Source organism: Lissotriton helveticus, chromosome 6, assembly GCF_964261635.1.
Source record: "Lissotriton helveticus chromosome 6, aLisHel1.1, whole genome shotgun sequence".
NCBI lineage: Eukaryota > Metazoa > Chordata > Amphibia > Caudata > Salamandridae > Lissotriton > Lissotriton helveticus.
This window is the reverse complement of record NC_136067.1, coordinates 1,011,210,814-1,011,234,242: the sequence shown is the minus strand read 5'-3', so window position 1 is coordinate 1,011,234,242 and position 23,429 is coordinate 1,011,210,814.

The window sequence follows — 23,429 nt, the reverse complement described above, 5'->3', positions numbered from 1 at the left end:
TTGATATGTTCACGGGAAGAGGAAAACAGTGCCCATGGAATGGAGACATCGTTGTGTCCAGCTAAGTGATGAGACCCCACTCTCTTGGAGACAATGGGGTTACCTAGAATCCTCACTCACTTGGCCTGCTGTCGTAGTGGCTATCCAATGCCCCCTACAAGCTTTGCTGAAGATAACACCATTGAAAGGCTGATCTGGGTCAGTTTCTGATTTCCCTCTGCTGTCACTGTAAGTGTAGCTAGGGTGGAATTTCGAAGCTTCAGTTGAGTCACTTGGAGAGGTATGCACAAGGATCATTTTGAGCAGAGTGGTCCATCACAATGTGCTTCAACAACAGAACTGTAGAGGTGCTCTCTAACCCTCTTCAGCTGCCCGTCTGAAATGGGCAATGCAGTGCTACAAAGCATCCGGTTTTCACTCTATCAACTATACAGCTAGTTCCAAAATGAGAATAAATACCCTTGACCCTAAGGGGGAAAATCCTGAGAACAGGATTTATTTGCCCACTTGCTTATATTTTGGGAAAAAAATATTTCAACACTGTTGTGTCATGTGTTCATATGCATGAAGGCTCTAGTGGCCCTCATCAGACTCTTTACAAGTATTACATTATTTGAGGGGTGTGGCTCGGTGTGGTTAATAAAGTGTGTGACCCAGTGCGTTCAGTTAACGGTTGCACTCTGAAGAATAAAGACAAGCACTACGGAGCCCCATAAGTGGGGTGGTCATTTGTAAGCTACCGTGCTGGGGAGGATGCTGCAACTGGCAATGAGATGGGGGATACATCACCCCTCAGAAATACAAGACTGCTCTCCCTGAGTTTCGATGATCTAGCAAAGTGCTTGTTCGTGCCACATGCACCTCAGTCGAAGTGAAGCAGTCGGCGTTTGGTATATGTGGAGTAGAGGTGCCACTCCAGCCAGTACAAAGCTTTTGAAGGTGATGGCCCTACGGAAAGTTCAGTTTCAGTTAGCCTGGAATCTGCTGGCAAGGCGAAAAGAAGAGGTACTGAGCCGCTGCATAACACAGAGCCAGCATACGTACAGTATGATAGCGTTAAAGGCAGCGACAATCAGGTACAGAGAAGCACGGATGGCCGCAATAGCCAGGTGCACAAGTGTACCAAAAGTAACAGCCTCCAGGCGCCAAGAAATGCTGCATGGAGTGAAAACTAGGTACGCTACAGAAAGTTGAGAATGGTGATGACCATGTAGAGGAGACAAAACCCAACTCACCACAAACTTGTGGGTGCGATGACCCAGATGTCGGCACATGGCTAGTGCTTGACAAAGGTGCCAGTCCAAGTGGGCAGCAACATCGCCAGAGTGGGCCTTGCTCTCTACAGCAGGAATTTCCAAAGGTGGTTATGATGCCTCCATGTTCTTGAAACCACTGCTTCCATTCGGTACTGGCAAAAAGGAGAATATTGGAGCCAGATGTACTGCATGGATTGAAACATTCAAAGATTTCATCAACACACTAGAAGAAACAGATGACAAAAAAATCATCAAATACTTACAGAACCTTGCACATGATGGTCCCGAAGAAGCGATAAAGAAAATACCACAAGCTGATGAAACATCATATCATCAGATTAAGGTGGCATTAGGAATCAAGTTCAATCTCATGGTGAACGTCAACTATGAAAGGCACATTTTCAACTAAGACAGACAGAAAGCTGGAGAAATGATAGATGAGTTTGCTGAAAGACTTGTGGCCCTCATCAAGCATTGCAAGCAGTAGCGGCCCGTGGTGGGAGTGCTGCCGGGCGCTGACGTGGGGAGGGGCAGGGGGGGGTAATAAACTACGGATTAAGGTCGATTAGAGGTAAGTAAACATATAAATAAATAAATAAAACAAAAGCGCCCGTCAGCACTTCCACCACGGCCGCTACTGATTGCAAGCTCAGCGAATTTAGTAATGAAGTACCCATTCGTCTCAGAGTCATTGATGGTTGCCTTTCCAACACATTCAGACGACGTATGCTGGACGAGACACTCAGTCTGGAGAAAGTACTCCATGCTGCGAGAGCAGAAGAACGTGCAGACAGACACGCTGCTAATATGGAGTAGCCCAGCATGAATCAGCATTCAACATAAAAAGTAAACAGAGACACAAAGTCAAAGGCGCTATAGTATTTCTTTGAAGAATAAGAAATTGTGTTTCCAATGCAGATTCTCCTATCCACACAAAGGTAATTGTCACGCCATTCAACAAATATCTAAATGCTGTGGGAAGGAAAATCATTTCATAACGGTTTGCAAAGTGAAAGAGATACTATGTGAGTCTAAAAGAGAAGATGGACCCAGAAAGTTCCAGAAACATTCTATCCATTCCCACAAGGCCAAATAGCAATATTAACAATGCGTACTATTACTATGCATACCATTACAGTGCATGCACTTTTACAACACATACAATGTAATGGCTATCCACATCGTTGTGAGGAAACTGAAGCTCTTCGGTTTCCTCACAACGGCGAACCCCACTGGGGCGTCTCCCTCTGGCCGGCAGCAGAAGCGGACACGGCGCGCCAAGTGAAACTCCTCTGTGAGGAATTTCAAACGAACGCGCCCTGTTCGCAACCCGCCTCCTGTGCCTCTAGCGGCAGGAGGTCAAAGGCTCGCACCAGGACGGGATGCGTAAGAGCGGAAATCACTCTCCTGTCCCAGAGCTGCTCACAAAGGGAACAAACAGTGGTAGCAGACGCGGCAGCGCCATGCGGAAAAGAAACAATTAATGAGAAATACTTTAAGAAAACAAAGTCAATAAAATTCAAGGTGCGTCATCCAGGACAACTCGCCTCAAGACGCGGCAGTGCTGCATAACAATGCTTGCTAGCAAAACCAAACAATTCATAAAACAATATCGCATTGAAATATACTAGGGGAGAGGTGTGGCGCCGCGGCCAGGGCGACTGACGCTGGAATTTGGGGATCAGGGTTCGATCCCCGGCTCCGGCAGCAGGTTAGCCCAGCACCATGTGACTCTGGGCAATAGCTTGCTTAATCTTCCCGACGGCCCCCAGCGCCTAGAGACCCTTACGGGTGATTGTGCGCTTTACAAATGTGGATTATTATTATTATTATAAGAAACATATGTAAAAGCACCATTCAAATAAGGAAAGGAATTAGGTACTTATCTCGGTTGCGCAGCAGCGAAGAAAGAGAACGAAGGGCCAGTGAAAAAGAACTATGTTGGGCTGTTGAGACACCTGATTGAGTGTTCAGACTGTTTCCTAATTGGATGTTTTTAGTTGTACTACATTTTCCCAGTGTTTCATGGGAAATTTAGTTTATTTGTTTTAAAATATGATGGCTGCTGTAAAATAAAAGTCAAGAAAGCAGGCTTAACCCTCGCCTCCAGTCCTGACATAGAATCTGATAATTTGAGCACACAATTGGTTAAAACTACACCACTGGACCAGATTCAGGTGAGGATTCTGGAAATAATTTGTAACATGTATTCCCATAAGGATGCACAGCCTTTACGCAGACCAATAGTGTCAGTGCAATTTACCACCACATGTGTCGACTCTAAAGTTGGTGGGTATCCAGCACTTATAAGGGAGTTGCACTCATATCAAGCAGTGCCACATGACCTTGCAAAAATGTCTCTATTAAAACTTGAGGAATCCTGTACTCCACCTTGTATCATATCTTGAAGATGGACCTTGTACAGGATATCACTGGACAAGAGTACCTGCCGATTGGCGATCACCTGCTACCTAAAGCAGGACACAGTTAATTGACCAGTTGAAAAAACCTGAAAAGGAATCACTGCTCCTGCATTTTCAATAGAGGGAGGTTCAGACCAGAATGACACTTGGTTGGCAGGCGCCTAATGAGTAGTTTAATATGAAGGTCCCTTTTGTAAATACTCCTATTGTGTGTAGTGTTCACAGGCGTTATCAGAATGTATTTGTTGATCGAAAGAAACTCTTCCAGAATATGTCTCTTGTATGCTACAGCCAATTAAAGACTGTAATTTCCATGAGGTTTCATGTAGGTCTTACAGATCCGTATTCACAATCAGAATGTTGAATATTATAGACAGCAAGTCCAAGTTTATAACGCTTTTCCTCCTAAACCTAGTCCCCAAAGGTACTAACATTTCACATTTGCATTTGTTTTTTGGCAAAAAAAAGCTGAAGCAATCCTCTGTTGCATAAAGGGAAAAACATAAATTATTGTTGGTCTGAAACTAGTTATTTCTTCTCATTAGACTCCAGAGCAGTGCCAGAAATGTTGGGATTTTTTGCACACCGTTGTTCCTTAAGTGATAGAAGCATGTTGCCTGGTTTCTCAGAACAAAATTGAGTTCACTATTTGTTTGTTTTGGGAATGGAAGCCCTGCCTCATAACAGCACTTAGGGCGTTTAACACTCATTAATAAGTGAGCTAAAATACTTCCAAGGGTACATTATAAGAATATTTCAAGTCGCGAAGTAGTTCATTGACCATTTGGAGCCATTGGACAATAGGCTGAGTTCCTTAAGAAGGTCATGAAACTGAGGGGATATAGAATTTCTTTTTCATGGTCATCTGTATTTTTTCTATTACTCTTAAAGTGTGGGGTTTTGGAGGTAAATAGAATGGTGATACAAAACAAGACCCAGGTAGTGGGAAGTGTGAGTAAGTGCTATGTAATTGATGCTGGTGCTGGTAGTTTTAGACAGACATGTGCATCCCTTAGGTCTCCCTGCAGTACTCCGATAGTTATGAATTCTGACTGTCACAGTGAGAGGTCGATCACGCTTAGTGGGGCCCACGATAAAAAAAGTGTAAGCACCACTATGTAAGACCTGTCATGTCCTGCTCGCAGACCAGTGGCATTTTACTAGGTTATGTGCCCCTTCCAAGGCATACCTTGGGGCCGCCTCTAAAGAACAACTTCGAATTCATGACCCATTATCAGATAACTCAAGCCCTCGTGATGCCAAACAACATGGAATTGTACATAAACTTCTAGAAATGGGGACTCCAACACATATAACAGCTCTAACTGCCTAGTGCAAGAGAGTTGTGGAGGGAAGTGAAGAAAGAGGGGGTAGACACATCGTGATGTAGAGCTAGGTGGATAGAGTTAAAGAGGGAGTCAGTTGGGCGAGCTGAGGAGAGAGCAAGAGAGATAGAAACAGAAGATTCGTTCTTAATTTCATTTTAATTGCTAAAATAGGTAAAGAGCAAGAGCACGAATGTTAAGGATGGGCAGGCAGCATGCAGGCACATTTGTCATTTTTTGTTTGCAAAAACGTTTTTTTATCCACATTCCTATCACTTTACCTCGGGTCCCCTTGGGAGGCGGGTGCCCTGGGCAACTTCCCACTTTGCCCAAACCTTATAATTCCCCCCTCCCCCCCCCCTCGTTTTACAAGGAGACAATCACAGGGTGCAGAAGTGGGGAAGGAAGGCGCTGCCCTTACGGCGCCTCTCTCTCTTTGCCCTCGTTTTAAAAGGAGACAACGATAGGGTGCAGAAATGGGGAAGTCGCTACCCTTACGGCGCTGGGACAGGTCTACCTACCTGCTTACCCTACATGCCTTTTCCATAATCAAGCAATGAGTGGCTGGGGGAGTGTGAGTGTTACTGTCTCTCCCCCGCCGACGTCAGGCCTCTCTCTGCACGGTCAGCTTCCGGTGCTCATGTCATGAGCTTGTAATGCCAGACAGAGCCTGAGAGTAGTGCTGCTGACGCACTCAGCTGGTATGTCCTCCTCAACGTCTTCTTCTTGATGGGTTAGCGGGGGAGGGTAAGGCACCGCTTGCCAAACTTCTTGCAATGCCGTACCACCGAAAATCACCGAGATTAGAGACGTCACTAATCGTCTCTGATAATTTACTACAGGCGAATATTGAATTTTTTTTAATTACATGTTACGTCCCGAGTACAGAACGGCGATTACCATTGGAAAATAATGTCCAGGTCTCCTTAGCGAGATTATGTTCGCCCACCCACAATGTAAAGGCTTTCATACGGTATTATAGTGTTCCGTATATTATAACTACATTCGTGTTTAATATGTTTCATATCTGTGCAAACATCGTTTTGGAGTTGAATAGAATTTCCGAGCTATCTTTCCACAGGCGAACATGCTATTTACTGGTAGGTGGGATGGGTTCCTTGCGCAGCAGCTTAGCCAATCGAATTAAAATTAATTAAAAGATTTAAGGGCTAATAGTATTCAGGAATTTAAATTATGAACAATTATTAATTCATAGGTTTTCACAGACAAAGTGGAGGCTGGAGGCATACTGAAAAGCATTTAAGGATCTTGCTTTATCAATTTGTCCTCATCCATAACCTCAGGGGCTTTTGGTAGAAGCTTCATTTTCTTTGCAACTTTTCTGTTTTTCTTTGCAGCGCTCTGTTGTTACCAAGGATGTAAATCAGATGTATTTATTGGGAAATGCTCGTCTGCCTGAGCTAGAGGGATGGTTAACATAGCTCTCTCAAGAAAGACACAGGCTATTTTTGCAGTTTTCTACACTTTTTATACATGGCCATATGCAGAAGGCAAGTAATATTATAAATTGATGGCTATTCTGCACAGAAAAAAATAAAAAACCTCAGAGATTTACATTTAATTTGAACCTTCAAGACAACTTGCATATCAGTAACTAGTTACACTTCACACCAAAACATTATTCACGTAGGCCAATGTATGAACATCATATCTTCTACCCAAGCATCTGCACTTTGTCAGAAGTATAAATGCAACCTACAGTACATCATAATTCTGGGATTTACCGACCTGCCTCAGCTTTCAGGAAATTGTATTATTTAACAACCATTATATTTAGGGCTTTATTTACAAACTTTTGACGAACAGCAGCGCAGCAGGGCTAGTGCCTAATTTGTAAAAAAACAAGTGCCAGGACTCTCGTCTAGAGGCCACTACAGCTTGCACCAAGCATTGGCCCAGCCATGTTGCCAATGGTGATAACAACACAACTGCTAACCATCACACTCCTGTGATAATTCGGACTCCAATAGGCCCCCATAGCTATAGGAATGGCTTGGGCAGCAGGTATTAGTCATTTAAGCTGAATTATTAGTTGACTGTCGTGGTCATCTCTGACAGCACCAACTTGTGGCAGACTTCCACCAGCTCCGGTGTTGAAAATTAAGTGTTGGTGCGGAGCACAGGAAACCACCAGCTCAATTTAAGGACTGAGCAGGCCTTCCTGCTGCTCTGCCGTGTGTCATACGAAAAGGCCGGGAATGCACCCTATCTACAAGATACAGCATATTCCTTTCCTTCTCCCTTGCACCGGCGCATAAAAAGCAGCTGTGCACCAATGCAGGCACCCGTTGCTTCTTGTTGGAAGAGGTGTGGCGCCGCGGCCAGGGCGACTGACGCTGGAATCTGGGGACCACGGTTCGATCCCCGGCTCCGGCGGCAGGTCAGCCCAGCACCATGTGACTCTGGGCAAAAGCTCGCTTAATCTTCCCGATGGCCCCCCAGCGCCTAGAGACCCTTACGGGTGATTGTGCGCTTTACAAATGTGGACTTTTACTTTACTTTGTTGCAACGGTGCCTGCATTGCAGGTATGATTATTTTTGTGCAGGAAGGGACTCCTTCCTGTACATCAACAATAATTAATGGCATTTTCCTCTTTCTATGCATTCTGCAGAATGCAACACTCATAGAAAGAGGAACAAATGAGGAAAAATAAAAGTATTTCTCCTTGTTGTGTCACTCCTACGCCTCCAAGGAATCTTACGCATTCCCAGGTTTACGATTCCTCATAAATCAGGGATTGCTTCAGATTTTATAGGTGTTGAGTGGGAACACCCATAGCAAATCCCATGGATCGACCTTTTCACACAATGTTCTGCTGAAAGGGGCACATATTTGCAAGGCCATTAAAGTGGCTCTGCGTGGCTTTGTAAATCTGCTGCGGCACATTGCCCCAACGGAGTGTCAGAAAAAGACGCCCTGGCGGAGCAAAAGTGCCACTAGGCCTTGTAAATGAAGCCCTTAGTTCACAGAGGGCACCTTATTAAAATTTGAGCCTATCTTATGGTGTATATTTACTATTTCTCTCGCAGTTCTAAGTTGAGTACTAGTGCATGAAAAATAGTTATGTTGTATAACGTTCTATTAAGATATCATGGATGTGCAGGGCTTGTTTAAGCCCCTTGCACTGCTAGTGAGTTACTCTTTTCCATGTTAAAAGTGATGCACCAGTGGCACAAGGGGCTTGTAAATAAGCCCAACAGTATTTCCCATATGGTGCACCACAATGCAAAAGCTTAGTAAATCAATACCTACATTCTTAGGAAGTTTATTAACCATTGCTATTTCCTTCCAATTTTAGGTCTAGCTACGGAACTTTATCTGTTGCATGATTTTATGTCAGCACAGCAAATAGAATATAACATACTACATTGCATATAGAAAAGGACTTTGGGTCATCCCCCTGCAGCTACTCACTTGCTGGGATGTTCTTCTCTTTAATGTTCCAGGCCATGGCATTTTGCGGATGAATCCTTTTTTTGCCTTTCCAATTTGCCCTTCTCTGGCTCGGATTAGAAAATAATAGCTCAATAGGTCACAGCCTCTCTCTCTTGTCACTTTCCAAGTGCACCTAGGTACTGGCACAGCTTGCCTTCTAAGGCATGCCAACTAAGGAGCTGTGGAACCTAGTCTTACCTCTTGGCTCCTGCCTGTTACATGCCTCACCTTCACCTTCCTTCTGCCCCTGCTTCTATGAACAATACGAAAGCCTTATGGCTACTGGAAAAGTGCCCACCATTATGGAGCAATTTGCAGCTGCCTTATCTTGGATCAGGCAATTATGTTGATGGTAATCATATTTAATATATATAAGTGTGTTTGCCATTATCATGTCTGCCTCTGAGGAGGGTACATGAACCACACAAAAGGTGATGGGAGGCTGCTTGCAATAAGACTCCAACCCATCATTCTTTTGCTCACCATGGCACCGCACTTGGACCCAGCCATATGCAAATCAGTCTTGACCTTGTTCCTCATGGGAACAATCCACCCTGAACTGCCAAGCCAGGTCCTCCCTGAGCCAGAACACAAGCAACCTAGGACCGGTTTCACCCTAGAACCTCTGAGAACGCAAACTATTTTACCACTAATAGACTATGAGAGCCAGTCCTTGTTCAATTGTTATTTATTTATTTTGAAAGTTTTATATAGCGCGAACAAGACCCTTACGGGTATCAGAGCGCTTTACAATAACTGTGTATAGGTATAACAAATCAGTAAAAATAAGCAAAACCATAAGAAAAAAAATACCAAGAAGCTAAATAAAAGAACACGGCACAGGTCGAACATTATGAATAAAGCAGAGTGCATTACAATAAATGTGTATAGGCATATCAGAACAATAAAAATAAGCAGGACCGTAAGAGTAAAGTCAAAATGCTTAATACATGAACACAGGATAGATCAAACATTATGGGTAAACAGGACAATATTGATTAGCTACAAAGACAAGCATAGATAGAAGGGAAAGTCAGATAATGTGCAAGACCGAACCGGTCGATATTGAAGGATGATGTTAGAACATTGATGATAAAAAGTCACAATGAGTGGAATAAAGTCGTACATATAAAAGATAGGCATTCGATTGGTAGTTAGGCTAAATGGAATAGGGGTTCTCCACTGACAAATAAAGCAATGTTTATGTAAATTTTACCATAAGGATGCCTTTTACTTCCAGTTGGAAGGAAGGAATGAAAGGGTTTCGTCTAATTTCTGGTGGCAGGGCATTCCATATCCTGGGTGCCATTCCTGAAAAGGAACGATTGTACGTTTTTTTCTTCTTGAATTTTTGTGGTTTCAGAGGGAAGTTTTCCGCACTTCTTGTCGATCTTGATCCTCCAGAAATTGTGAGTTTTTGTGTGAGATAACTTGGTGCACTATGATGAAGGGCCTTGTGCGTCATGCAAGCTATTTTCAGGTGGATCCTGGCTTCAAATGGCAGCCAGTTTAAAGATTTCAGATCCGGGGAGATGTGGGCCCTTTTTTTCGAGCCAGTGATGAGTCTCGCTGCAGTGTTGGTGGAGGCTTTAAGAGGAGCTGTGGAGGTTCTGGGAATATCGCATAACAAGACACTGCCATAGTCCAGCCGCGGTAAAACTGAGGCCTGCACCGCTAACTTGAAGTCATTTGGGGGTAGGAAGGGCTTAAGCTTCCTTAGTGTGTTGATCTGAAAGTTTGCTCCCTTCGTTGCATTACTAATATGCTTCTGCATATTGAGGTTACAATCCAAGGTTATACCCAGTGATTTTGCCGAGTCCACAATGGTTGGTTGAACATCTGGTGCTGTAAGGTATTTTATCAGATTGTGCTTAGTGGGGACTTTGGCGGGATAAAGTAAGTGGAGTACATAAAGTTCTGTTATAAATGAAATATAAAGTTTGGGTAGTGTTAGCAGCTCTAGAGGTCTTATGAAGCTTAGCCCAGATTTTATCCCAAAAAAGCACTGGCCAATCTTGAGAGAGATCTAACTCCCATGCGTTCTCGGTCTTAGATTTCAGTCTGTCAATGGTGTAGCGAAAAGAATTATAAAAAGCGGAGGCAGAAGGAGCGGTCTCCAATAGTAGAGAAGTAGCTTTATGACTCAAAGGAAAATCGATAGATGGCGGTAAGGAGCGAAGATATAGGATCAGGACTGGAAGAAGGGCATTGTATTGTGAACGCACAGAGGAGGGCAATAGAAAAGAGGATTGAAGGTCTTGGAATGCGAGAGGAATACCATGAGAGATCAATTGAGAGATCCAACACAATCCTCGAGAGTACCATATTTTCCAAAAAATGGTGGATTTCGAATTTTGAAACGAGAGTTGTGCCAAATCGGCTGCTCATGAATAAAAAGGAGAGAGGGGTAAGAAGAGATTAAGTAAGGTAGGAGAAGAGTACGAGAGTGAGAAATAACAGGAGTACGAAGACGAGCTAAAGAAGATGTGAAGGACAAGAATTCGCGAAAAGTAAAGGGAGAAAGAAAGGAAGACTCCATAGTTAACCAGATGGGGGGATAATGAGGGAGGTCGGAAGAGAGCCAACGAGCTGATTGTTTCAAAGAGAAAGCCCGATGGTATTCTCTGAAATCCAGAAAGCGCACCCCAGACTGAGCCTTATCTTTACGTAAGGAAGCTAAAGCTATGCGAGACCGTTTGCCATTCCATAAGAATTTCAGCAACAAGGAATCAAATTGTTTAAAGAATGAAACTGGAATGTGTAAAGGAAGCATGGAAAGGAGATAAAGAAGAAGAGGGGATAACATCATTTTTATAGAATTGAGCCGACCCCACCAGGACAAAAAGAGTGGATTCCAACGTTGAATAGCCGTGTCCATTTTCTTGGAGATATAGGCAAAGTTAAGTTTGAGAGTGTCAGATATGAGAGGAGCAAACCAGACACCCAGATATTTGATCTTAGATGGTTGCCATGAGAAGCCCGTTTGAGAAAAAAGATGCTTTTGACAAAGAAGATTGAGAGGTAGGATTTCGCATTTATCAGCGTTTAAACGATAACCAGAGACCGCAGAAAAAGAAGATACCTGTTGGAGAAAGAAGGGAATAGAGGAAATAGGATCGGAGCAGTAAAAAAGAATATCGTCAGCATAGACCGAGAGTTTAACCTGATGAGAACCGAAATTGAAACCAGAAATATTACTATCAAGACGTATTTTAGTAAGGAAAGGCTCCAGGGCTAACACAAAAAGTAAGGGGGATAGAGGACAACCCTGTCACACTCCTCTGTGTAAAGAGAAGTAATCCGAGGATATCCCATTGATAAAAATGGACGCTTGAGGATTAGAATAAAGTAGAGAGATAATAGAAATGAAGTTGGGAGAAAAGCCGATCCAACGCAAGGCCTGAAACATAAAATCCCATCCAATCCGATCAAAGGCTTTCTCCGCGTCTAAAGAGATAGCCGCGAAGGGAAGAGTCAAAGAAGAAGCCTTGCTTAGTATATTAAGGAAAGCACGGGAATTATCAGATGAGAGACGACCTTTGACAAAGCCTGATTGTTCCGGACCAATTAAATCGGGTAGGAGGGGATCCATGCGTAACGCCAACATTTTAGCAAAAATTTTATAATCCGTATTGACCAGGGAAATTGGTCTGTAATTTTTGCATAATGAGTGGTCCTTATCATCCTTGGGGATTAGGCAGATTAAAGCTTGTTGGAATGAACCACTGGAAGAACCCGCTGAAAGAAACGATTGGAATAAGAGTAGAAGTTTAGGAAGAAGTAAAGAGGCGAAGTGACTATAAAATATGACAGTGAAACCGTCAGGACCTGGAGACTTACCGTGTCGCAATTTAGAGACAGCATGAGAAATTTCAGAAAGAGAGATATCCCGATCTAGGGAAGTAAAATCCACGTGAGAAGTCGGAGGTGAGGGAAGCGACTGAAAGTACGAAAGAAGATCCGCAGTCTCTGGGACTCGTTCAGGGGTGTAGAGATTGTCATAGAATTTGACAAACTCAGAAAGAATGTCTTATCCTTAAAACAAGATTCCCCTGTAGAGGTCTTAATGGATTCAATCTTTGTACGCTCTTTTCTTATCTTCAAGTAATTGGCCAGAAGTTTCCCCATTTTGTTCTTCCCCCCATAATATCTGGAATTACACTTTTACAAGAGATTAGAGGCAGCATCAGTAGTGTACTTATTAAAGGAAATTTTCGCATCAATAAGCCGTTTCATAGATATCTCAGATTGAGAAGCGTGATAGGCAAGCTCCAAAGTTTTAATATTAGCTAGAATCTTCTCAGACTCGGCTTCTCGAAGTTTTTTCCGTCGAGCTACAAAATTGATAATAAAACCCCTAGAGGCTGCTTTAAAAGAATCCCAAACTGTAACAAAAGAGGAATCAGGGGTGTGATTGAGAAGGAAAAATTCAGTGGCAAAGGCGGTGAATGCAGAACAAAAAGTAGGTTCCAAAAGTAAAGCATTGTTGAAACGCCATCTGCCCGAGTGTGGAGAAAATGGAAGGAGGTCAAGGTCCACAAGAACCGGGGCATGGTCAGAGAGTAGGATGGAGCCAATTTCAGAGCAAATAGCGTGTTGGGAAAGGGATTTACTAAGAAAGATATGGTCAATGCGGGACTGGGACTGATGGGGAGGGGAGAAAAAACTGTACTCTCTAAGATCAGGGTTACATAGTCTCCAGATATCAACCAAAGCATTATTTTGAAAAGTATTAACAAATTGTGAGTGCATCTTGGATGGAATAAATTTAACATTGGAATGACGATCAAGGAAGGGGTCAACAACTTGGTTACAATCTCCCCCAAAGAGTATGTAACCTCCAGAAAGGGAGGACAGCTTAGTTGAAATAGTGGGCCAGAATAATCTGTCAATCCCAGTCGCTGCGTACACATTGAAAAAAGTTATAGGAATATTATCTATAAGCAGATTAACAATAACCCATCTACCATTAACATCACATTCGTGAGAAATTGAAGAAACATTTAACTTTTTATGGAACAAAAGCACAACACCATTCTTCTTGGTATCTGTGGGAGAGCAAAAAACATGACCCACCCAACAACGTTTGAGTTTTAAAGCCTCCGCCTCAGAGAGATGAGTCTCCTGAAGGAGGGCAACAGCAGTCTTAAGGCGTGCTAGATGTGATAAAACCCTTTGCCTTTTAATAGGATTATTCAATCCCTTAACGTTCCATGTTGTAACACGGAATGGAACAGCAAAGCGAAACAACTAACAGCAACATGCTCATTACTGCATAGAAATAACTTGAAGAAATGTGAGAGAAATGGAAACGCAATGATAAGGAAAAGAAGGCAGAAGGAGAGAAGGAAAGGAAGAGAAGAAAAGAGAAAGAAAATGAGATCCACTGTGGAGAAAATACGAAGTTCAAGGAAATAGAAGGAGAAACAAGTGGGAAAGGAAAGAAGAGAGAGCCAAAGGGGAGAGAAAAAATCAGATGATAGGCAAACAAATGTAGAAAAAAAAAAAAAAGGACAGAAACAAAAACGAACAAGAAGACAGTACACGTTCGAAATGAACGACTGAGAGACATACTTACGGAACGAAAATACTCAAGAAAGAGAACGGGGTGGTGGTGCCGGGAGACAACGACAAGAACAACCAGAGCAGACGTCAAACCTCGACTACAATGAATCAAAAATGCAGCAAATAGAAACAATAGGGCACATCAAGGCAGGAGGAAGCAGGGAGACATCTGTACAAAAGAGAAAAATTTCAATGAGCGAAGAGACGTGTCAAAAGGGAATAGGAAGAAATAGAACTACAGTTGAACAACAAAAGGTACACAGGAGGACAAAACAACCATTATAACAAGAAACAATAGAAAATGCATAAACGTCAACGGCACGAGAAAGACAACAAGATCATAACACGATAAGTTTCAAGCAGAAATAGTAGGTCTTGTCAGCCAGGTCCGGAAACATCCATAACATCAGGGCCATGACGTCGGAGAAATGCCTGCAAGACAGCAGGGTCTTCAAACGTGGTTGTTTTGTCTTTATATGTGACCTTGAAGAGACAAGGATGTAGTAGTCCATATCTAGCATTCAGGGCCCGAAGTTGAGGTCTCATGTCCAAGAACGTCTTCCTCCGATCCGCAGTGGCTTTGGAGACATCATGCAAAAGATAGAGGCGATGACCTTCCCACATGATTTGCTTCTTGAGCTTGGCAGCTGAGAGGACCTGTAAGAGGTCAGTATACTGCAAGAATAACATAATGACACCTCTAGGTTTATTGGCGACCTTCGGTCCAAGGCGATGAGCTCTTTGGATGTTGATGGAAGACAGAACCGGAGCGTCTAAGATCTTGGCCAGAAAGGATTGGAAGAAGACGGTAGGGTTCGACCCCTCTGTAAGTTCTGGAAGACCGTATAAGCGTAGATTATTCCTACGATTCCTATTTTCCAAGTCCTCTGTCTGACGTTTAAGTAGAAGAATCTCCGCCTGCATTGTTGAAATGTGGGAACAAGAGGAATGCAAAGAGTCTGTGGAGAGCTCCAAAGTTTGAACGCGGGAGTCCAGAGACGACCATTTTTCCTGCATAGCTTGCATGTTTTTAGTGGTGGCTTCCATAAACGGCTTGAATGCACGAAGTTCTTCCAAGATGAGGTCCATGGAAGAGGAGGAGGAGTTACTCCCTGGTGACGGCGGATCCTTCTTTAGGCGCTTAGAGGAAGCTAAAGAAGACGACAGCTTACCCTTGCTGCGCGCTTTTGGAATGGCTCCACGAGTTAAATCCGACTTTGATGCCATGTCCTCATGCAGGTCTTGAAGAGGAGAGTCTGAATCCGAGCCAGCAGGAAGCTGAGAAGTAGCAGCCAGCTGTAAATTACAGGACTCCTCCATGAAAAGTCAAAAAAGCAATGGAAGCAAGGAAGAGGCCAGGGAAAGGCAAGTAAGTGCAAAAGACAGCTGGAATCACCACAAGTCCAAATAATAGGCACTCGATGCTAGATCACACACGGGCATGCAGGAGTAGAGCAAATTACCAAGAGGAGTGGCAGGAAACACATTGGTGACCTGAGAGGCATCTTCAGATACGACAAGACCCAGTCCAGCAAGCAAGGCGTTGATAGATACAGTGGCTGACAAGTAAAATCCCGCAATAAAGAAGATAAGCTGCGCACGAGACTAAGCTGGAAATTATAAGGGAAGCAGTGCGCTAAAGGAGAAAAGCAGGATGTGAGGAAGCAACACTTATGGCAAAGTCAGCAGTCGTCCCTGAAATAAACTTTGGCCTTCATGACTTTTGGAGGTATCCTGGAGCTTCACGAGTCAGACGTCTTGTGGTGAGGCGCAGCTAACGCAAGGAAATAGTCACAAGTGACAAATACAGGCCATAAGCAACTCAAGGAGATCATGTGAGTAGCACAGAAGCAGTTTGCCGATGACATATGAGAACGATAATTCAGGAAACAGTGGGTATCACAAAATGGCGGACATAGCTGCAAAGTCCACTTCTCAGCTGCACATGAGAGTAGAAAATGTCACAAAATGCCTTAGAAATGGTGAGACATGTCACTTATCTCACCTATATAGGAGGATTGTAGCAATTGCATTGGGTTGCAGAGAAGCGCATTTGAAACATTCCAGCCGGCCGCTGTGAGGAGACGCAGCCGGCGTATGAAATGGCGGGTGAAGCGCAAGTGCCGGTGAAGTCGGGCAGCTCGTAGGAAAGGCAACGGAGCCAGGAAACAATGAGGTCGTTCAGCTCACCTCATGTTCCGAATCGGATGCCAACCTTCCTGATGACGAAAGAAACCTCCGGAGTGCTGCAAAAACGGAGTTGTAAAGGTGAGGTGCGCCGGAGCTCCGGGTCACGCCGCCATCTTAGTCGGCGTCCAAGCCACGCCCCCAGGAATTCAGTTTTTAAGGCATTCAGTTTGAGGTGATTCACTGCCAGCCATGATTGGGTGGTCTTAAGAGTATTGTTGAGCAAAGTAATGTCATCCAAGGTATTGATCTTGAGGTAGAGTTGGGTATCGTCTGAACACATGTGGAATTACACGTTGGATGTTTGTAACAGATCGGTAAGAGGTTCCATGAAAAGGTTGAAGAGTATAGGGGATAGTGAGGAGCCTCGTGGGACTCCTAGCGTGACCGGAATTGGTTTGGACAGTGTGTTGTTGATCTTGAATTTTTGAGTCTTGTTTCACAAAAAGGAGGTGAACCAGTCGAGCACTGGACCTGAAAGACCCATTCGGTGTTTCAACAGATCTAACAAGTGTTCGTGTTTGACCGCGTCGAACGCTGAGGAGAGGTCTAATAGGATGAGGAGACATGCTTCGTTACGATCAAGGAGTTGAAGTGCATCATCAATGATGTGTGTCATAGTTGATTCCGAGCTGTGATTTGCACGGAAGCCGGATTGGTGTTTATTTAGGAGGTTAAAGTGGTCGATGTGTTTTGTCAGTTGGTGATGAACACATTTTTCCAGAAGTTTGGCCAGGGTGGGAATATTAGAGATAGGGCTGAAGTTGTTGAGGTCCATGGGATCAGCTGTGGGTTTCTTAAGGATGGGAGACACTTGCCCAATCTTAAGTGTGTCAGGGATACAGCCTTGTTGAAGAGAGCTGTTGATGATCTTGGTCCATAAAGGTAGTAACATCGGTGTAAGATCTTTAACCGCCTTTGCGGGGAGAGGGTCAGTGAGGTGATTGGAAGGTTTCAAGGCACTGAGAAATTTGCCTATAGCTTCTTCAGAATAGGAGTGAAAGTATGCCCATGTTGCATAATTTTTCACTGTAAACTTGGATGGGATTTGTTGAGAAGCGTTTGAGGGTGGGGGGAGATTTGGTGAGGGGGCAAGATTGAGAAATTAGGTCCTTGAGAAGATCTTTCTTGATGTTCTCCGTCTTTAGGTTAAAGTGGTTAAAAAAGTCATCACAAGATGGTTGTGGGTAAGTTAGATCAAGAGGCCGTTGAGGTTGGTCCTTAGATTGCAATTTGATTAATTCAAAAAGTTTTTTGGGTTGATTTCTTGCCTGGTCAAGTTGTTGGCTAAAGAAGTCTGCTTTACTGCGATTGACCGTACGAAAATACGCATTTCTCTTTCTTTTTAGAGTCAGGAGGTGCTTGGCGGGAGGTACTGATCTCCAGTTGCGTTCGGCAGTTCTGAGAGAACGTCTGTCCTCGTTAAGGAGACTGTTGAACCAAGGTTTAGAGTCTTTCGTGGAGACTCTCTTTAGTTGCAGGGGAGCAAATTCGTTAATTATTGTGGTCATGGAGTTTAGGTAGTGGTTGGTGAGGTCGGTTACGTTAGAAGTTCCAGCAGGGGGTAGGAGTAGATTCTTGCTAGAGGCGGGTAAAGTGTTTGTGTTGAGCTTTTTCCAGTCCCTTTTCCAAACCTTAGGTTTTGTAGCTTGGGCAGAGGTCAGCTTAATTGTTTCATTGATGAAGAAGGTGATGATGTGATGATCAGACCAGTCGCAAGGGAGGATCGATTCAAGGTGGGTGGAAACAATCTTAGAGATTATTAAGTCCAAGATTGCGCCTTTGTTGTGTGTAGGACTATTGCATAATTGGATTAGGTCTAAGGCGTTGAGGAAGTTTTTGAGGCTGTTGACCACTGTGTCACTAGGGTCGTTCCAGTGGGGGTTAAAGTCTCCAAGGGAAATTTGTGCATTTCGTCGACCGGTGAGTGATGTGATCAGGTTCATGAGGTGTTCGGTGAATAGTAGGTTATCGCCAGGTGGGTGGTATATGATGTGGAGCGAGCAGACAGGTTTACCATTACTATTGAGGTCGAGGCTGAAGTATTCACAGGAAGGGAGTAACAAGGGTAAGCTCTGTTTATGGTGATGTTGCTCCGGTGTATACATGCAATACCCCCTCCACTCTTGCCCCCTGCCGTGTCTAGTCTGATGATGTCATAGTTAGGGGGAACTAGGATGTCGATGAGGGGCGAGGAAGAGTCTGTAAGCCATGTTTCAGTGAGAATGATGAGGTCAAGGTTAGCCGAGGTAATAAGGTCGGCTATGTCAGTTGCGTGTTTCGATGCCGATCTACAAGTCAGGAGTGAGCATTTAAGACGGGGTGGCAGGGGATGAGGTGTGTTCCTGGGTGAGTGGGACATTACAAAGATTATTGACGATGACTCCTCTGTTATTGTGAGTTGAGGGCCTGTGGGAGTTTGCAAGTATAGAAGGGATGAGCTTATGTGTGCGAGGATCGGTGGTAGTAGAGGGTGGTTCGTAGGAAAGCAGGAGAGAGAGAAGATTGGCCTCGGAGAGATCATTGTTAGTACATGATGGGCGGGAGGGTAGGTTGCGGGAGGGTACCGATAACCATCCAGGAGCTATGTGTTTGGTGCTATGGGGGTGTGTGGGGGACTTGTTAAGAATGTTGGATCTTGGGAGACATGGATAATTCAATAGCATGATTTTAAAAGCGTGGCGGTCTTCTTTGATTAGATGAAGTGTGGAGATCATCTCATCCAGTCTAGTTTTTTCGGGGGTATGTTGGCATAAGTTAGGTCTAGCAGTTGAGGCCAATATCAGTTAGCTCCTTCATACAAGCAAACTGCTATGCACTGAGAGCTTCCAGGAGAGGGAGCTGTTCAGATGAAAGCTGAGTGACATGCCAGGAGCTACTGCAGGCCCAACTATCACTGTTTTTTGTCTAAAATACGTGGGCGGTGGCAGCAGCACATATGCACACCTAGTTAACTATATACATCATTGTTGACACAACAGGTGAATGGCAGCCCATCCCTGAGAGAAAGGAGTAGAAATGTCTGGCTCGTCAGAGTATGCCTAGATGCAGGCAAAACAACCACAGGCAGTACACTTCACACACACCAAACAAAGCACTTCTGTGAGTGGGATCGTCTCCTATCAGCATGTTTATATCAGCACAGATGATCATAGGTTTTAGTAAGTCTGCAAGGCTATGATTGATGGGTCATGGAGCTCATCAGGGAAGCATCCTCTGATTGGTACATTTACTTATCCATATGAAATGGCAGGTGAACATATAGCATACTGTTGTACTCCTAGATGCAAATGACTGGTATAATGCGATTCTATCCTTGTCCTATGGTTGAATGCTTCTAGTAAAGCCTTGTAGTGTTTGGTTTATGTGTAGCAGTTTACACGTGGTGCAGGCATGCCATCCTTTCCATGTGGGGTTCCAGAGGGCTCTTCTTTGAGTCCCACTCTTTTTAATATCTACGTATCTGAACTAGCAGTACTTACCAAATCCTTCAGTTTGGCAATAACATCTTATGTAGACGACACACAAATCGTCTTGTCCGTTTCTAAAAACAATCTGCCACGATGCAAAGATTTAGGGAGTGTATGCTGGCAGTCAGTTCCTGGATGAACTCACACTGTCTCAGGTTAAAACCAGGAAAACCCAAAGCCAGTCACAGAGCTGGTGGCCAGATGAACAGGGGGCGGCACCCATCCCAGCCGCCAAAGCAAGAACCTAGGTGTAATTATTGACAAAACACTACATTTTGAGGCACTAGTTAACAAAGTGTCTTCATCTAGCTTCTTCTTACTTAAGGTAATCAAGAAAATCTTACCTTTCATTCCAAAGGACTGCAAGAAAATGGCAGTCACATCCCTAGTCCTTGCCAAACTAGACTGCTGCAATGGGCTCTATCTTGGTATGCCCAAGAATCAGCTATGTAAGTTACAAATGATTCAGCATGCTGCTGCTAGGCTTTTGTTAGGAATTCCCAAGTTTCAATCAGTCAGAAAACACCTTCAGAAACTGCATTGGCTCCCGGTTAGGAGACATATTATCTTTAAGGCCCTTTGCACTACTTATAGGGCACTTCATGGCCCTGGTCCTCAGTTCCTTAGATGCTTGCTATATTGGAATGTCCCTAAAAGACATCTCCGCTTAGAAGGGGCAAAACTGATATCTTCTCCAAGATTTCACAAAGCTACCTGGGTGGCAGGAGCTTCATGGTAGCAGCCACTAAGCTCTGGCACAATCTTCCATTCCCATTAGAACACTTTCCACCCTGTCTGCATATAGGAAGGCCCTGAGAACTTGGTTGTTTAATAAATAGAGGCCTTGATCTCTCTGGACTATCAGCGCCAAGACACCTTTGCTATTTGTGCGCATAACAAATTTTAACATTACATCACATAAAATCACATACTTTAGAGTGATGTGCTCAGGATGTTTGAACCACGATAATTGTGCAGCATGGGTGTATGCAGCAGGTCATATTAGGTGCAACCATCACAGTACTACCAAGTTCCATGTTTTGGAGCTTGGGCCCAGTCAAACATTTATCTTCAGAGGGGTGACCTTCCTAGAAGCATGAGAGGTAAAGAGAGAAAACTATCGCTTTTAACATCTCATTTTAGTGCAACCTTTGTGGCCACATAATAATCCCCTCAACAACCTAATTTGAGTTTAGTAGGGTTTAAATATAAATTTAGAAACAAGTCAATGTAGACTAATCTCAACATAATCATATACAAGTAAAGACTAAATTAAGATCAAATCTCCTGAAGACGTTAACACTATATAATAAAAAGCAGATGACTAGCTCTATGGTGATGATGATGCAGACAATCAGGAAAATAATTGAGTATTACATTTATTCTGATTATTCTCCCGAGAAAGCATTAGCAAGCTATCTTTCCCAAAATGTTCTTAAAAGGGCAACTTTAAACTAAAAAAGCATTTGGTAAGGGTGAAATCAAAAAGGTGGCAGCTGTGGGTGCCTTCAGTAGAAAGCACTCCAACCATGGGTCAAGTGGCAAAAAGCTGCAGAAGCATATGTCTGCTCCCTGTGAAAATCTAAGATGACTCTCCAGTCCCTCACTTCGTTCAACATAAAACGTCAATTGCAGTCAGAGTAGAAAATACCACATGAGCAATACTTGTGAATTTCCATAGCTCGAGTACAACTAGATACTTTCACCACCTTTTCCACATCAATAAGTTGCAACTTTGCTTGTCCTTGGTCATTCCTCTCTGGGGCCCGATGATGAAGCATGTCACCAACCAGGTTGGTGAGTGAGGCCTTTTCTATAGAATCAAGTTTGATTCTTCATGCTCAGTCTTCTCCTGAAAAGGCACACTCTTTTGTTGTTTTGACTATACATGCTGGGGTACCGAGAGTGCTCCTTAGATTCCCTCTCTCTCTTGTTGATATTTGGCACCTAAAATGCAAAACATGGGAACAAATAAAGTTTTTTGAAACTCACCTGAGAATCCAAGTGCTAGCTTCAGAAACAAGAACATTCCAAATGTACTGCAGCTTCAGGCATATGACTTAAGCTAAAATAATGGATGCACCATGTTATTTACGTTAACATTTCCATTTGGTCAATAGCATGTCTAGTAGAAACATTCCTCTAACGAAATTATTACTTATCTTTCAACTACCACATTGGCCAAAGAAGCATTCAAAATACAGTTAATATACCACTGTGTCATATCACTAATGAGGCCATATAAGCAGGTTACATTTGTTATATGTTTCAGCACAAATTCTATGAGTCATTTATTAAGCTTCACATTAAATCGCATTGATTTCATAAGAGAAAGTTGCTGGTTTCATATTCCTTCTACATCAAATTTATCAAAACACAAAAAAATAGGTGCGTGCATACTACAAGCGGTTATATTGCGCTCCTAACACACACCATGTAGGATACAAATTTGCGGTCTACCAGGTTCTTTGTACATGAATGCATTTATTAATATAAATTAATATGTGTTTGCAAAGCTAATATGCATGGCTTAGCACTACAAATTCAATCCAGACTTATTGACTTTGCCAATGATTGTTAAGTATTCAGGTCTCAGTTGTATTGCCATGGCATCCTCCTAGAGCTGAACTATTGCATCAGTATTCCAAGAGTGGGGCTTGGGGCAAAAAGTTACGTTGGATTTGTAATGATCAGTGTGCCTCTTCCATGTGCATTATGCAGCAATGCATATTTATCAGCATAGGCCAGGGATGTTGCTTCAAGAAAATCGATGCTTAAAAAAACTAAAAACCTTTTTTTGCTTTTCTTGCTGTCAGTGTATCAGGTTTAGGTCTAAATGTGTATTCCATCCATGTGGCCTAACCAGACATTTCTGAATGTACTACAGGGAAACCGACCCACAAAACTAACTTAAAGCAAGCCCTCCCTAAAAACATATGTATGTGCCAACTGTATAGCACAAATCTAACTAAAAGTTAGCGGAGCGATGTGCAGGATGAAAGACAAAAGATGCTGTCAACACGTGACTGGACAAGTGGTTCTGGGAGAATAATTGGACTTTTATTACATTGTGATACAGTGTTATTTAAAGAAATGTCCATCCAGATGTTTCCTAAATTTGTTTATTTCAAGGGTGCAAAGACGGAAAAGGCCTCTTGTATTGTGTTTACTTTCTTTGCACTTCACTGAAGACAGTGACCTTGTCAATTACGTAAGCAGGGGAGTGCTGGTTGTGAAGCTTTTGTAAAATAGGCATCTGGTTTTGTGCCTGGGGGTGCCAGTGAAGTTTTATCAGGATGGAGGTTTTGTTGTCATATGGGTTCAGGTGATGGATGTAATATGCTCTGGCATGCCTTCAGGATGGCCCATAAGGACCCAGAGAAGTCAGGGCACAGTTCATTCTTGCCATCAAAATGTGAGAGTGTGAGGTCTTGAACAGCAGTTCTGGAGTCACTTTCTGGGAGAAACAGCTTCACTTTCTTAGTAGGGAGAGATGGTATCAGCCACCCTTTGCTTTGCAATGATTTGCTTAATGGTGAATCCACGTGAGTTGCCAGAGGATGAACGTTATGGTCTAAAGGTGTCCAGGTTTCATGTCTTTGAGCCAGGCTTTGGTAGTGAAAGTTTGCCTATTCTCACTTGATTTTTCATAGAGCATGCACATGTCTTGTCACAAGGAAAAGCATGGGTTAGACATGCATTCAATTTAAGCTCCTGATCTATCATAGCCTTATAGCCCGCCATAT